Genomic DNA, 16,097 nt, shown 5'->3' with positions numbered 1-16,097 from the left:
AATAAATTACATGGCTACACAGAGGATAAAATCATATGGCAGCCAAGCAGCACGAGAGGAATGCCTGTCTTAAGCCTGGATTCCTTCACCCAGTAGAGTGCTTGGGTCAGTAATAAAAGTGAGACAGGTAAGGATTAATGACACAAGTAATTTCCAGTCCAGAATTATTCCTGAAAAAAAGGTACCTTACTTAGTGAGCAATACTTCTCCCTAGCTGCATTAGGCATTCCAGCTGCATATCAGCAATAAAGGAGTCATTACAAAGGGGCCATACCAGGATTTGGCAGAATGAACCCTGAGACCAGGGGATCTGATCCCTTTTTCTGCACCAGCAGAATTATTTCTTCAAGTCTCACCTCTCGTATTGTTACACACCCACAGATGGCAAAGGAACAAGAAGAGTGCCCTGGAAGTATTCAACTTGAAAGCATTGGCTGACCCAGATGCACCAGAGATGGCATTTTGTCTGGCACAATTCCACTTGCCAGGGATCAGGCAAGGCAGGGAGGGAGGACAAGGCAGAAGGCATCTCTTCCCCCAGCCTCAGCCTGCCACTCTGACACAGGCAGAGAGAGCTGGGGAAGAGATTTCCAAAGGACTTTCTGTCCTGGGATGTTTCCCTATTTCTGCCAGTGCAAAACCAGGCAATGCCCATGAACCTCCTTCACTCCTCAAAGGGTTCAGCCCGGAAACTGCCCCAGGGAAATTTTTTCTACTTCAAGGGCAGGAGGAAGGAGTGGGAACATTTGCCATTTCAGGCTAAATGTCTTCCTTTACTCTATGAATTTTAACCCTAAAAAGGCTGCAGGGAAATGAAATCCATGCGCAGCACGGAGAGGAATGTTTCCTTTTCATATTTCCTTTTCCTGCACTGCATTTCCAGAGCCCCAAGGTACCATTCCAGCTCTTGCCATTCAACACTTCACACTGGAGGAATTTTCACTGCACCATCAGAGAGCACACCCGTGAGGGAATTGAAATGAATTTTGAGGAATGTTCAAAAGAATGGGTTTGAACCTAGTTTTCCAAATGTTCACCTCTGAGTCTAGGTTCCAATGGTCATTTTAGGACAGACATGCCCTGTACCTACCTGCATAGTCAGAGCTCTTCCCTTGGCTACTGCTGCTGGGTCTTGGCCTGGAGGAAATGGAGAACAAAGAACAAATGAGGAGGTAGAAAGAGAAGGGAAGGAATGAGTGTGCCATGAAAGGAGGCAAACCTTCTTAGCATGGTCAATGATGAAGGAGGAAAGGCAACAAATAAAGATGCACAACAAGATGCAAAGCTGATTAGTTGTCCTTAAGCTTTCAGTTGCTGTTATCACACAGAACTGGCCAAGCTCTGGGTGAAATAATAGCCAAGCCCAGCAGAGGGGCTGTCCTGCGGTGCTTTGAAGCCCTGCCTTCTCTTCACCACCACCACCTCTGCTCTTGGGCCATTGCTGCTGGGTTTGACATCGTGCTGGCCCTTCATAGATGGGCAAAATCCTGAATGCACATAGATCTGCCAAATACATGGGACACTTTGGAAAGTCACTGCATAAAATGAGAAGAGAGATGTGAACAGCACCCTGGAGCAGCAGACACCTTGGCTTACCTCATCTCCTGGGACTCCTGGAAATCCAGCTGGACAGAGTTCCGCACAGACCCTGCAGCACTGCCAACAGGGAGACTTCCTGCCTTCCGTATTGGGGGGATCAAAGGTAGTCCCAGTGACCCCTTCTTCATTTTTCCCCCACGGGAATACAGCAAGGAAGCCTGGAAAGAGTAGAACACAGTGCTTAGATCAAGCATCCAGCCCTGCCCCCATTCATGCCTCAAGACATTTAGCCACGCTCTTAGGTGGCACCTGCAGGAAAAGACAAGTCAGACTGATGGGGCAACTTGGCCCAGGATGGGGAATGCAAAGGGAGCTGCTGAGGGAGAGACCATGTCACACATTTGATGCCTCTCTCCTCACACTCACTGAGTCTGCAAGTGTGGCTACATTCCCAGGTGGCATCCACATGTGTGGCATCAAGAAGTTCTGGGTGCCACTGGCTCCACTGGCATTTTTGGATGGCACAGGAAGGGGTTTAGATCACTGTTCTCTCCCTGTTCCTAAAGGTACCTAACAGGCAGGGCTGATCTCCAGCCCAGTCCCCACAAAGCCATTCTGCAGGATGTCAAACCCTGCTTTTCTCAAGCCCCTCTTTGCTTCTGCTGCTGCCCTTCCCTCCTGCAGTTCCTCCACAGCCTTTGAGCCCAGATGCTGCTGAGCTCTCAGGATGCTTGCTGCTCTCCAGCTCCCACACTTCCATCATCTTAGGCTCACTGGCATTTAGGAAGTTCAGCAGAGCTCCCTGTCCTGCAGCTCTCTGCAAGGTCTCAGCCTGCCCAAGTTCTTCCAGGCCCCCATGCCATGGCCAGGAAGGGAGGTGGAGGCAGCGGGGACAGACTCACACCCATCCTTAGCAGCCCATCATTTCTGGCCCAGCTAAAGAGCCAAATCAGGAGCTGTCCAAACCTCAGCAAAAGGGTCAGTTCCTGTCAGGGAAAAGGTCTCAGAGCCCTGCCAACAGCACAGAAACTGAACATTTACCACACAGGACTTAGCTTGCTCTCCTTACCTTATGTCCTTTTCCATCTGAAATCAGTCCCTGTTGTTTTCTACTCTCCTCATCACAGCTGCTGACGTTTTTCCCCTTCTCCTGTTCTCTGCTGCAAACCTGGCTTGGCTTGGTAGAAGGAGAGCTCTTTGGGATGGGAATCTTGGAGGGAAGGAGCATCAAGGGACTTGCCGCAGAAAACCTCTTGGCAAGTGGGTAGCCAGTCAGGCCTGCAAAGTGGAGACAGAAAATATAATAGAGGCCACAATGCAAACATAAAATTTCTGGAGCTCCAGTTTTCATGGGACAGACTCCTTGGAATCTTCTAAATGGCTGCACAGCATGCTGCTGCTGGCAGCCCCTTGAAGCAGGCCCGGGGAAAACCCTGACCCGCTTCCACAGGGCTGCCACAGGAACAGCCTGGCCTCTGGGCTGTCCTGGGACAGCAGGGAGCCCAGAGCCCTGTGCTTTCCAGGAATGGTTCAGCTGCACATGCACCCTCCTGCTCCTCTCCCTGCCCCACAGCTGAGCAGCCCTACAGCTCCAGGGGCACTGGCAGAGCACAGCTGATTGCAGGGGCACATGCAGGGCACAGCTGTTCCCTGGCAATGTGCACAGGCTCTCTGGGCTGCCACAAGAGCCTTTCTCCCACCAGAGAGAGCCCTGCTCTCCCTCACCTCTGTGTGAGACTGAGCCATGCTCTCAAGGGAAGAAGGGAGTTGGGTGAACTCCACCTTTATCATCAGCACATCTAATGCTATTGGTACTTGAGGATTTTTTTAATTGCTGAGAAAATTGTTTTAGTTTTATTTTTCATGGAACTAGTCTCTCTTTAATTCCTCTAAGCAGCATTGAGTTAGCAAGTCTAAAGTGAGATGTGGTAGGCTCCAATGGTAAGAGAGGAAAAAAAGATTCCTTCTTCAGGCTGAACTTCTGTGAATCTCCAGGAAAAACCAGCACAGCTGTGTCTGCTATTTCTGCAAACCACAAAGACCTCTCTGCAAGCAGCAGGCCTTGGTGCTGTTTCTATAGCACTGCAATACCACCCTCAATGCTGGACCCAATCAGCAAGGAGAGGAAGAAGGGGAAATTTATCTGTCATGAGACCCAACATTGATGGCAAAGAAAGAAACAGGACTTGCACCTATGACCATGTCCAATCTGTGGTCAGCTGTGGCCGCAGTCCCTGTCCTGGCTGACAATACGAGTGCTTTGGCTACTATCAAAAAGGGGAAAGCAGAGTAGAGTAATGATAGAATGTTGTGATGCCATGGCCATCCTTGCAGGATCATCTGTAGCTGTCAGCCCCCTACTCTGACACAGAGCCAGCACTGACCACCATGGACCAGTTTTCCCAATAATCTGGGGGGATTTTTTTTTTCCATGTGGCATCAACCTTTCAGCTCCTTTCTATCCTCACCTTTTCCTTCAGTGGTCTTGCCTTTTCTGGTAAAGTCCATCTTCGAACCCGTGCTTCTGCCTCGCAGAAGTATCTGGGCTTGAATTTGGGAATGCTCTCAGAGTTGACAGCGATGGGAGCTTGGTACCCAGCCTTGGAACAAGGTCGGGTGACTCCAATCGCCAGCGCTCGGCACAGAGAGGCAGAGCCAGACGCGTCTCCTGCCGCTGTGGCCCTGTCAACCACAACCCTCACACCCCCAGCCTGGGGCTGCCCTTTGTGATGCAATGGCCCATGGCTCTCTCCTGGGGCTGCTCCTTGTGATGCAATGGCCCATGGTTCTCTCCTCACTGCCCTGCTGTCCTTGCCACGCCCCTGGCAGCACAGCCAGAGCCAGCAGTGACACCTGCAGCCATTGCCCACTGTAGAGGGATCCCTCTTCTGAAGCCAAGGTTTTCTCTGGCAGGGAATGGCACTGGAACTGCTGCAAAATACCTGCACCCCAATAAAGCCACTGGTGTGAGAAGTGCCTTCTGGCCAGGCTGAGGCAGTGCTGCTGTGCGTTTTGCTGCCCTTGCAGGTGTCAGCGGGGCAGAGCGGTACCAGCTGCCTGGTGAGCTGGGGCCAGCTGGGACTCACTTTTACAAATGGATGTGGGGGTTTAGATAAGCCCCTGCCCCTTGCCCAGGTCTCTGGCAGCAGGCAGGAAGTTTATTGAGGTGGCCAGCACCCCAAAACCCACTCTGGTTCACAAGTTTTTTAAGAATAGCTGACTCAGTCTGTTAGAGAATGAATTCTTTCTTTAATAGACACAAAACTAACAGACATAAGGCTTAAAACAAATACTACTCAGGAAAAAAGACAAAAAGAGACTACTAGTAGGTATATACAGCATTGAGTTAAAGGTACCATTCATTTCACAGCTAGGGAAGAAATAATATAACTTAGGATCCAAAGTATCTTACTGTCGGAGTCCAGGACATCCCTCTGGCTGCCCTGGATGTCTCGAGACCCTGGCAGGGGGCTCGGAGACCCTGGCAAGAAGTCAAAAACACCTGTGGCTTTGATTTTACTTTCTGGGAGAGGCTGCCAACACTGTATGAGGAATTACAAGCCAAAAGGGTTTGAGTAGTGTAATAGGTGAATTGACACAGGGTGAAAAACTAGAATTTTAGTGGTTTTAGTATGTAATTCTGACCAAAGTGATGCCTTGTAAAGGCTGCCCTAGAACAGAGGCTAGACAGAGTTAATGAATAAAGTAGGGATTTATGAAAAGGCCTCAATGGATACACCCTGAGCAGTACAAGACTCCAGCCATGTCTACAGCCCAGGTGAACCCAAGATGGTCACAAAATGCACAACTGCTCACAGGGTCTCTCACTTTGATCACTTCTGCTCCATTTGCATATTGGAGTCAATTGTTCAATTCTAGCTTTAGACCATGAAGTCCCATCCTGCTTGTTTTTCTCTCTTCAACCCACGTTGTTTGTGCCCTTGGGCCTGAGATTTGGATGATTTGTCCTTGGTCCCCAGCTAGAGAAGGAATTGTTTTGTCTCTCTGCTCTGTACAGAGGGCTCACCATCCCCTAATACGAAGCCCAGACCCACACACTAAAGCAGCCCGGAATGTGAAAAATAGAAAAGTTAAAACCTGAGGCATCATTGGGATGCTTCACAATGTTTTTATGCAATGAATCTTCCTAAAAACTAATGTAACTCAGGGCACCCATTGCCTTCATGGACATCCATGCTGTGGCTGGGCTCAGTGAAGAGTCCCTGAAAGCAGAACCCACTGGGTTCCTCTCACTGAACACTGCTCTTCCCATCACCAGGATAACTCCCACTTGTGAGAGTCTGAAGGACTTCTCAGCCCCGGTGTGGTGCTACAAGGCTGACTTAGGAGGCTTTGTCCTGCTGCAGAGATTTCTTGGCTTTTGCTAATAAATCTTTATTCTAGTGCACCAATAGAAATACTTTGCACTATATGGCACTTCCCACATGGAGATTCCAAGGCAACTTAATGTACTGCTTAGCCCAGACAAGAGAGTCACCACTCAGATGGGAAACCTGAAGCTTTTGTCACTCAGCTGTCCTCCCAAAGTGCCTGGAAATGAATGGCAGCATCAAAGTAGCCTTAGAGCAGATTTAGGGCTCCAGCTGTGAACTCCCTGCTAACAGCAGGTAAAGCCCCAGCTGGGCAGGTGCTCTCTGCAGTACCATTGTTACCTTCCCTTACCACAGGTGATGCCTTAGCATTTCAGCTTTTATATTTTCCATCTATTTCTAACCCTGCAGTTCTTTAGTGTAGAACTCCAAACTCCACACAGAGTGTGAGCTGCTGCTTTCCCATTTTGGGCAGACACAGCAATTCCTCTCCAGACCCGGCAGTCAAGGACACCTCACTGCCGCAGGCCCCCAGAGATGGAAACAAAAGTGAGCTGGGGGGAGCAAACTTGGGGTAAATGACTTCATTACCTGAAGCTGGAATTGGAAGAGGAACCCTCAATATGCAAATGGCCCAAATTTATAAAAGTGTGAAAACCTGTGAGCCGTGGTTCATTTTTGGGTGCAGCCCCGGGGGGGCTTCATCTACCCTAAATGTACCTGAAGGCCGTTCAATAAATAGAAAGGCTTTTTTATTGCCTTAATTTTGTCTGGCTTCTGTTTTCAGGTAGCCCAAAAAGGTGTCTTAGATGCCAAAAAGGCATCAGAGGTACCAAAGATACTGCATTCTGGCAAGTCAGAAAGTCAGATTTAATTTGTTTCCAGCTGTGATTTTAACTGGCAGCTTCTGCAAATGAAGGAGCAGTGAGAGCAGCTCATCAGCACATGGATCAGTGTCTCTGCGCATGCACTTGCCAGGAGCCCAGCAGCCTTCTTGTCTTTACAAGCAGTGTTTTCTTTGACCAGACATTCACTGTCCCCTTTGAGCTGACAGTGGTTGAGGTCCAATGCTACTTGAAGGGAAAATAAATGGAAATATATGACCCTTAATTAAAATAACATTTTAAAAAGGAAGGTAGACTTTCAGTGATTCATAACAAGAATTGAGAGAGGGAAGAAGAGAGGTCACCCTGAGAAATTTAAGGAGACTTAAGCAGGATTTAATTTGTACAAAAGGATCTGCAGTGCACCTTGAGGCTACAGAACTATAAATCTTGTTGTTTCAGGGCTCATTTATCACCGCAGTTTCCCCCAGGATTTGGCAAAGGAGGTAGAAGTCTTCCAGCTGTTTCGTGCAGCAAAGTGTCATTGATAAGTGCAAGCCTACAAAGGAAACAATAAAATATCAATTATAAGTGAGACAGTTGCAAGGAAGCTGCCTAGAATCAGGTTTCCTCTGGCTTGCAGTGCTGTCTAGATAGTGTCTTCTTGCTCACTGGTGACACAGATTCCTGCATACTGGGAGATTCCTGCATATTGGAGATTCCTGTGTATTTGAAGTAGTTCTCCCAGGTGAAAACAGGTGACCCAGGCTTCGCTGTCACTTTCTCTCAGTAGCAGGTGCACAGGAGTGAGCAAGGCCAGGGGAAGGTGCAGCAATTTTGACATGGTGGAACATTGGCTCTGGGACACGTCCTGTGCCAGTCTGATTTTTTGGAGGCGGCAGCCCACTCAGGGCCCTGTACAGGCCCCTGACCAAGAACGCCGGCCCTTTTCCCTGGAAAACAAAGCTCGCAACCCCAGGTTCCTGGTGTCAGGTTGCCAGGTGAGCTTGGGACTGTCAGGGCAGAGCAAGTTCAAGGTGGTGGCAGGTTGGGGGACCTGGGACACATCCTGCGCTGTTTGGATTTTTTGGAGGTGGCCACCCACTTAGGGCCACAGGCCCCTGAACACAAACAGCGTCCATTTGCTCTGTGAAACAAAGATCGCCACCCCAGGTTGCTGATTTCAGTTTGCAGGGAGCACTTGGGACTGTCAGGGCAGTAGACATTTGAGTTGGTGGCAGGCTTGGTCTGGGAGACATCCTGCGCCGTTCCAAATTTTAGGCGGTGGCCACCCACTCAGGGCCACAGGCCCCTGATGCAGAATCCGCAGCGCACACAAATGAGAACTGGGATTTCAGGGGGTGGCAGGAGAAACTAAATCCATCTGCTCGCTTCCCTTTCCTGCCATGGCCTCGCTGATGCAATTCAAAGAATTGCTCCTGCTCAGGAAGCTCTCAGATGATAGGAGCAAAAGCCACGTGTTTCTGAGGTGCTAGCTGCCAGTGTCTCAGATTTTCCTTCCCAGTTCTAAGGGGTTTTGACTGATTTTTCCATTTCAACACTTTCTGTGCATCCCTGTGAGTTAATAGGCCCTCACAACCCTCTCCCTCAAAGCCTTGAGATACTGCCAAAGCAGAACTGGTTCATGCTCTTTTCTCCTGGTGATTTTACAATCTTATGCAGACTCTGAAAGCAAGCTCATGCTGTAGACAAAAGATTGACCTGGGTAGCACAGGGCACTTTCTGGGTGTGTGTCTTTGTCTGCTTTTCACGGCCTTTGGGTGAGCACGGTGAGGCCGAGGCCTGGGGCCCTCAAGATGGCGCCGGGCAGCCCCGGGGGCAGCGGCGAGGGGCGGCACCGAGGGGGGCACAGGGTGCATTTCCCCGAGCCATGGGAGAAGCGAGCAGCAGGGGAAGGCGCCCTGGGGAGAAGGGCAGGCACAAGGGCCCAGCTCTCTGCAGGGCGGGCAGCCACTCGCCAAGTGCTGCTCCTGGAGCCACAGGCAGGGCCGTGTCTCCTCCCCGCCCTGACACTGCACCTGCAGGGCCGCGTCCGGCTCTTCCCAGCACGGACAGCAAGGACGTGGACACGCTGCAGCCGCTGCTGAGGAGGGACAGCGAGATGTGCAAGGGCTGCAGCACCTCTCCTGCAAGGAAAGGCTGACATAGCTGACTAATTGATTCTAATTAGTTTTGCTCTGAAAAAGCAGCGTTTCTGACCTGGCAATGGTTGAACATACACCTTTCTTACCTAAAATGGCCTGTCATACAAGGAGGTGCTGCAGCTCAATATGTTCTCGATTTCATTCCTACTTTCTCACCTGAGTATTCAGCAAGTCCTTCTCCAATTCTGTAGCTAAATGGCTTTGGGAGTGTTGCAGCATTTTTGAGAGAAAGAGGACATGAATTATGAGGTTTGAACAACCCAATCAGACTAGGCCTGATAAGCGGCCTTGATGGGGCCTCGAAGCCTTTGATGCAGTGAGAATTCAGTAGTGGCACAGTTAGAAATTATGTTAAGGTACCTACAAAGTAATCAGCTATCGGAGCATGAATTAGAGTAGAGCTGCAGTGTGAAAAGTTTAGACACCTTAAGGAAAAGGTAAACAATGATAGTGTGCCAATCAGAGTGTCTTTGTAACTGTAAACTATGTAGAAGCTTATATAAAATACTATCTTATCTCGAATAAGGGGAGAATGTTTGATTAACCACATTGGTTCAGATCTGCATTTGTCCTATCCAGTTTCCCGTTTTCCTGAGATTCCCTGGCTTTTCAGGAGAAAGACATTCCCTTCAGCACCTCTATTAAAGGCTTCCCCAAAATGAGGAGCTCAGGTTGGTTTTATCTTGCTCCCTATTTCTGCTTAGACACACCAGGCACACACTCAACTCTTGCTGTCACACAGCCACACGATTCACTAAAGCGGCCCCAAGAAGCGGTCGGTGCGGTGCTGATCACAGCGTGTCCAGTGCAGAGATGGTAACAACAGAGAGAAGCCCCAGTCTGGCTGCAGGTCTCATTCCTGCTGCTCTCCAGAGGAAACCCTGGATCACAGCCTCTTCCCTAGCAAGCACACACTGCTCCCACCATCAGCAGCTCAGAGCAGGACTGCCAGACACAGCTCAGTGCCAGCCTGCTGACAGAAGTGCTGTAGGCATGGAGGTAGGACATAAGAGGATGCTGGGCCCTGCAGCACTTCCTGCTCTGGCTGGGAAAAGAGCTAGGGAAAACCAGGGCTGTTTAAAGAGAATTCTTTAAGGTATAGAAAATATACCTTTCATGCAGTGTTTTCCAAGATTCTTTCAAAATTTTTCCTTGCCCTCTTGTATTGGCCATTGTCCAAGATTAAAAAAAAAATCAACGTTTTCCTATTTACCATCTGAGTAGGAGTTGCCTTGGGGCAATTTTCCTTATCTGCTGTTAATAGCCCCATCAATGCCTTGCCCCATGACTCAGAGATAACACTGTCCAGGAGCAGGTGATTAAGGACACACCTCGTGACTCATAATTGTGAGATGCTCTGCCCAGGGGGGAGGAGCTAGGCATTCCCACCTGGGTAAAACTGAGGATTTCTAGACAGAAGGGCAGCCTTTTCACAGGTTCTCCGAGAAGACACAGCAACTACATCTGCCATCCCAAGAGGACTGCGGCTACTCCAATTTGGACTGCTACCAGCACGCTGGCCAGGTTGTATTCTGACTTTGTCAGTAGTTTTTCCCTTTGTATTATTGCATGTATTTTTTCTCTTTTTCCCTTTTTCCCAATAAATTGTATTTCTGACTTAGAGTCTCTCACTGGTTTTGCTTTCAAACCAGAACAGCCATCTCTTGCTTTTAAGCCTGACAAGTCCAAGGTATTCCCTAATGATTCCGAGTCCCCTCCTCACACATAGGATAGCCTGAATCCAAATGGGAGCCTAAATGCTGCTTAGGACAGAAAAACAAGTTTCCTACAAATGCCTCAGTACTGGAATTTATCCTTACGCTAGACTTCCCTAAGATTTCTCTTCAAACAGTGGCACTGGCATTACCATGCTTGATTTAGGTACTAGAGCTGCCCTATCATCAAGAAACCTGCAAAGACACAGCTAGACATCAAAACCATGTCCACATCTTGTCCTCAGCAGAGTTTCCTATGCACCATGACAAACAAATCATGGGTGCAAGCTTGTTGCAGGCTTTGACATTGGAACCATCTTGAAAAGTATACAGGAATCCCATTAGAAGTACACACTTCAGGTTTATATGATGTACAGACAACACTACTGCTTCATATCACAGCTTGGACACCAAGAGCAAGTGGGATAAAACATCATATGTGGTAGAGAATGTTGAAAAATTCACAAAATACCTGAGCAGTTCTCCGTGGGTGTATTTCTATCAGAAGGTCCCAGAAACAGTGACTGGCTGGTGCTGGTGGCATTTGGAGATGGAGCTGTTTTTCTGTAAGGATGGTCCAGCATTTCAGGTTACAAGGCAAAAATATCAACAGTCCTTGTTCTTTACTCACAGCAAAAACAGACCTTCATTTCCCAGAGGGTTTTTTTTGCAATGGTTGTTGTCCTGGTTGAACTTACTGAAAAAGGGTCACCTCCAATGTCTTTCTATCTCGGACACTGTAGCCAGGCCAATCAACCTGAATGTCTTTGAAGAAATGTTCCTTCAGACTGAAAGAAATCTCATTTGCATCCAGGTTGGCTACCTATGGGCAGACATTTAAAACATCAATATTCATTACACCTAAAGGCAGACTACAGATGTAAAACTGGTAGTACCAAGCAAAAGGAAAGCAGAAAAGAAAGTCATGCACAAGTTTTCCAGGACTCTTGTTTGATGTGAAGAACAAAGCAGCTGTCATGCAAGAGGCAACAATATTAAACAGGTGTGGTCCATTTGGGCTGTAGAAATTTGGATGTAAGTAAATGCCAAACTGCTGCAAGCATGGAGGAAATGGACGCTATGAAAAGCTCTCCCTGCACCAGGGATCCTGGTTTTTTGGTCTTTAACGCAGCTTTGAGAATCAAGGTACACTATGCCAGAACTCTCAGTCTTCACCATTTGAAATATATGGAGAGACCAGGTTTTTCCTTTCTGTTGTCCTTTTCTTTTGAGGAGGAAGTGAAGAACATTATCTCCATGAGCAAGTCCATATTTTTCCAGCCTCAGGAGGACACCTGCTGCCCTCTTTTTTTCACCCAGCTACATTGCCATGGCAGAACACAGCCTGGACCTGTAACGGGGCACGTTTTCATCATCCCATGAAGCACCACAGGATGTTCACATTTGTCTCTGCAAACAGAACTGCTTTTCTCTCTCAAGTGTCTGCTCAGAGGAAACTACAGCTTTCTATGAAACACTTAAAGGAGATAACCTACGTAGAGCTACACTTCAACAGCTTAATAGGAACAAAGACACCCAGAATCAGGAATTCACTTTTTAAAAGCAGAACTAAGGCTGTGTTGGAAGAGAAGGAAGGTTGTGAATAGAAGAGATCAGCAAGTTCTCCCTACTGGTTTTTCATGTATAGCAAAAAATAACACCACCTCCCTATGAAGTTAAGAGAAATGTGAGTAACAGTTTTCAGGATGTAGTGCTGTTCACACAGCCCTTTCAGAATGCAAACCACTATCTCCAGGCAGTTCACACTGCAAACAAGAAAATACTCCTTCAAAATCTCCTTAAACATTAACAAGAACAAACAGAAAGGAGAAATTTTTTTCATCTCTTACCCCCCTAAGGAGCTGAGCTTTGAAATCTTATAATTACCTTTTTCCGTAGCAAAATAGGAAATATTGCTACTTGATATATTAATCCTTTCATAATTCAGCAACAGCCTACATTGAGTGGAATATTGAAAAAGGAAGGAAACAGCCACTGCATCCTTCAGTCCATGTGAATTGTATGAATGGCTGTAATAAAGAAATACCAGTGGCACTAAAAGGACAACTGGAAAACTATGAGAAATAAGTGCCAAGGAAGTCAAAGGCTCAATCCACACAACAGCAAAGAAACTCTGTGTTCCAAGTTGGGCCACCATCTTTATCATGTAGGATTTGCCTGGAACACCCTTCCCTGGAAGGCAATCCCCACAGAGCCCAGTAGAAGCAAATACCATTGAGAGGCCACCAAGTCCCTTCCAATGAAATACTGCCCCATGCAGCCACCAAAATTCTCTCCTCTGAAACTTGTCCCAGGTCATTTTAAGGACCTCAGCTAAGTGTTTCACCCAGCTGAGAGTTTCACCCTGTGAAGTTACTTCATGAAGCAATTTACCAGTGCAAGGAAAAGAGGGAGGATTAAAATAAGGCATGAGAGGCAACAACATTACAAAGAATTTATCATTGCCAGCTATTCTAGAAAAACCACAACAAGGCCTCCAAAGTTTTTAAGATATCTTTCTTTTTGTCCCATGGACTTGCAGTTGGTTGGAAACTGGGTAAAGTTGATGGAAAAATGCAAACAAAGAGCATTTCCTAAGCTTCTCATTAGTTACTAATTGAAACCCTGAAGTAAGACTGCTAAAAGTTAGCATTGCTGGCAGCAGCTGCAGGATCTCACCTCCTGAAGGATCTTTCCAAGGGACTCCTTCTCCTGTTCCACAAATCCCTCTCTCTCTAAGCAGGCTAGTAGCTCTGACTTCTTGTAATTCTTCAGAGCCAGTAAATGAATCACCCTGTCTCTGATGGGTCGCTGAGAAACAGTACTGAAAAGTCTCCGGATGTATTTTGCAGGGTTCATGGGCATCGTTCTCTTCCTCTCAAGCACAAGATCTGGAGAGCTGTGTGGGGCTCTCCTGAGCTCCGGTATTTTCACTTCAATAAAGAAAAAAGAGAAAACGAATTGTCAAATGGGGAGTGGGAGGAAGCAAGGTAGTTGATGCAAAAGGATGTACCGAGACTGTTGAAACTCTATTTGTTCAGAATTTATAGATCAGTACGAATCCAGACAGTAAAGCATTAGGAAGAAACAGTCATTAAAAATACCGGGTGAAGGAGTGATACTGGAGGGGAGGTATTTATGAAAAACTCTTTCTATGCATGGTGGTTTTCATATGATTTCTCCAGTTTGTAAGCTCAAGCACTAAGCTATGTCAAGAATGATATGGACAGGGGTATTAAATGCTTCTTTGGCAAGTTTGACAACAGCAGAGGCCTGGGATGCCATCCAGAGGGACATGGAGAACCTTGGCAAGTAGGGCCCTGGGAACCTCATCAGATTCAACAAGGCCAAGTGCAAAGTGCTGCATCTTTGGGGTTGGGACATGCCCTATCCCAGCTGGGCATGGATGCTGGGGTGGGATGAGGAGCCTGGGATGAAGGTGGGGAGGACTTGGGGGTGCTGGTGGATGAGAGGCTGGGCATGAGCTGGCAACGTGTGCTGGCAGCCCAGAAAGGCAACCGTGTCCTGGGCTGCATCCGGTGAAGCGTGGCCAGCAGGTCAAGGGAGGGGATACGACACAGCAAGCACTGTTTTGAAACCAGGAACTCGTGCTTAGTGGCTGATGGAGACTTGATGCATATTGGTGAGAAATCCGGGAGCTTTGCCTCTTCCATCCCACACACGGAGACTGACCTTTCTTGACACGCTCCTTCAGTCTTTCAATGTAGGTCAAGTTTTTAATGCCTTTCTCCACTTCCCATTCCTTGGACCATGCCTCTGTGATATTTGTCTGCAAACCTAATTGCACAAACATCACACACTTCAATTTTTTAGAACACTATAAACATGCCAGTTCTCAAGTGAAGACACTGCTAATATTTTGAAAAGTTCAATCCAATGTGGATAGAGAAATTTCCCACAGCATTCAAACAAAACACCTCCTAAAACCATACCCCTGAATGACTTCTAAAGAAAATTACCTGAAGCCATAAGCAAGCATTAAGATGAAAATTAGGTAAGAGTTCTTCACCCAGAGGGTGATCAGGCATTGGGACAGGCTCCCCACAAGACTGCTCATGGTACCAAGTCCACTAGAGCTCAGAAGACATTTGGACAAGTTCCACAGGCACATGGTGGGATTCTTGGGGACAGAGCTGCACTTGCATATCCTTGTAGATCCCTTCCAAGTCTGATTCTGATTCTCTGATTCTGTGACAAAGCCCAGTCCCTAACTGGTACAGCATAGAGCATGTTGCAAAGGCACCCTGTACCCTAGCAGCAACCAGACCTGTCTCACCTGAGCTTCTCTGTGCCAGCATCAAGCCAAAGTGGCGCCAAGTTCCACAATTGTCTCACTTCTGCCAGTCCTCACACCCCAATTACTGAATGCTAAATATTCCCTTAGGATCTGTGTAGACCACCACCAAGAAACACACAAATCATCATTTACATATGAAACAGAATGTCCCCAGTGAGAAATGTGTTTAGTTTAGTTTTGTCTCTGCAATAGGCCACCATGGCACTAGTTTAAAATGCTCTGCAGTAGGCTAAGGCAGAGCAAGAGCTGCACTTGCAGTGGCAGGGAAGTCCCTGCAGGCAGGTGACTGCAGCCACAGCCAGGTGAGAGCCTGCTTTTCTCAGGGCAGCTGGCTGTACCTGGCTCAGCTCACTGCTGCAGGCAGCACCACTGAGTGCCTGTAAGGGGAATGTGCACCTTGAGTCTGCCTGGAGCCAGGCTCCTAGGGGAAACAGCATTGAGAACAGATTAATAACAAATGACATCACCTAAGCACCTTGTGCTTTGTGGGAAATGATGGAATCCGTGGGGAAGATGACATCAATATCTTCCTTTCAATTTCCTTGAAAAGAACCCAACACAGTGTTGCGGCAACACTCACTTATTTACGACCAAGAGAAAAAATTAAATCAAGCAAAGTTTCCCACGCTGACCTTATGAAATTCTCTATGCAACTGTCTCAAGGTTGCATCAGTTTTCCCAATTAAATTGAAAGGATAATGACAGTGCCTAGATACTCCAAAAGCAAAACCTTAGCTACCAAGGCAGTGAATTTAGGTGCATGGAGTAGTCCAAACCTTGCCCTCAATGCTCCAAGTTGCATCCCATCAACCAGTATGCAAACAAGGAAGGACTAGCAGGTTTTCTCAGGGGAAAACAAACCAGTGGCTAAATGCAGTGACAAGAGACTGCAAGGTTGACCTGAGAGCATACCACCTCCAGTCGAGATCTCTGAACACAAGAGATCTCCTGTCCCAAGAATATGCTGCAAAAATGAATTACCAAGTTGAAAATCTTGCAGACATTGAGCAAAATGTGAAAGGCAATCATACCTCCAGCTGGGTTATACAAGTTGACATTCTGCGCACTTCCATTGTGTGATGCTTCGCTGGCATTTGGCTAAAAGGAAAAAGATATTTTCTGTGAAAACTTCAGCCTACTCTTCAAAACTGCAGATTAACTAGGCCTTTTGTTTTAAACAAGAGCTGTATTTGCAAAGGTTTGCT

This window comes from Lonchura striata, chromosome 30 (genome assembly GCF_050655825.1).
Source record: "Lonchura striata isolate lonStrDom1 chromosome 30, ASM5065582v1, whole genome shotgun sequence".
NCBI classification, from domain to species: Eukaryota; Metazoa; Chordata; class Aves; order Passeriformes; family Estrildidae; genus Lonchura; species Lonchura striata.
This window is presented reverse-complemented; position numbering follows the sequence as displayed.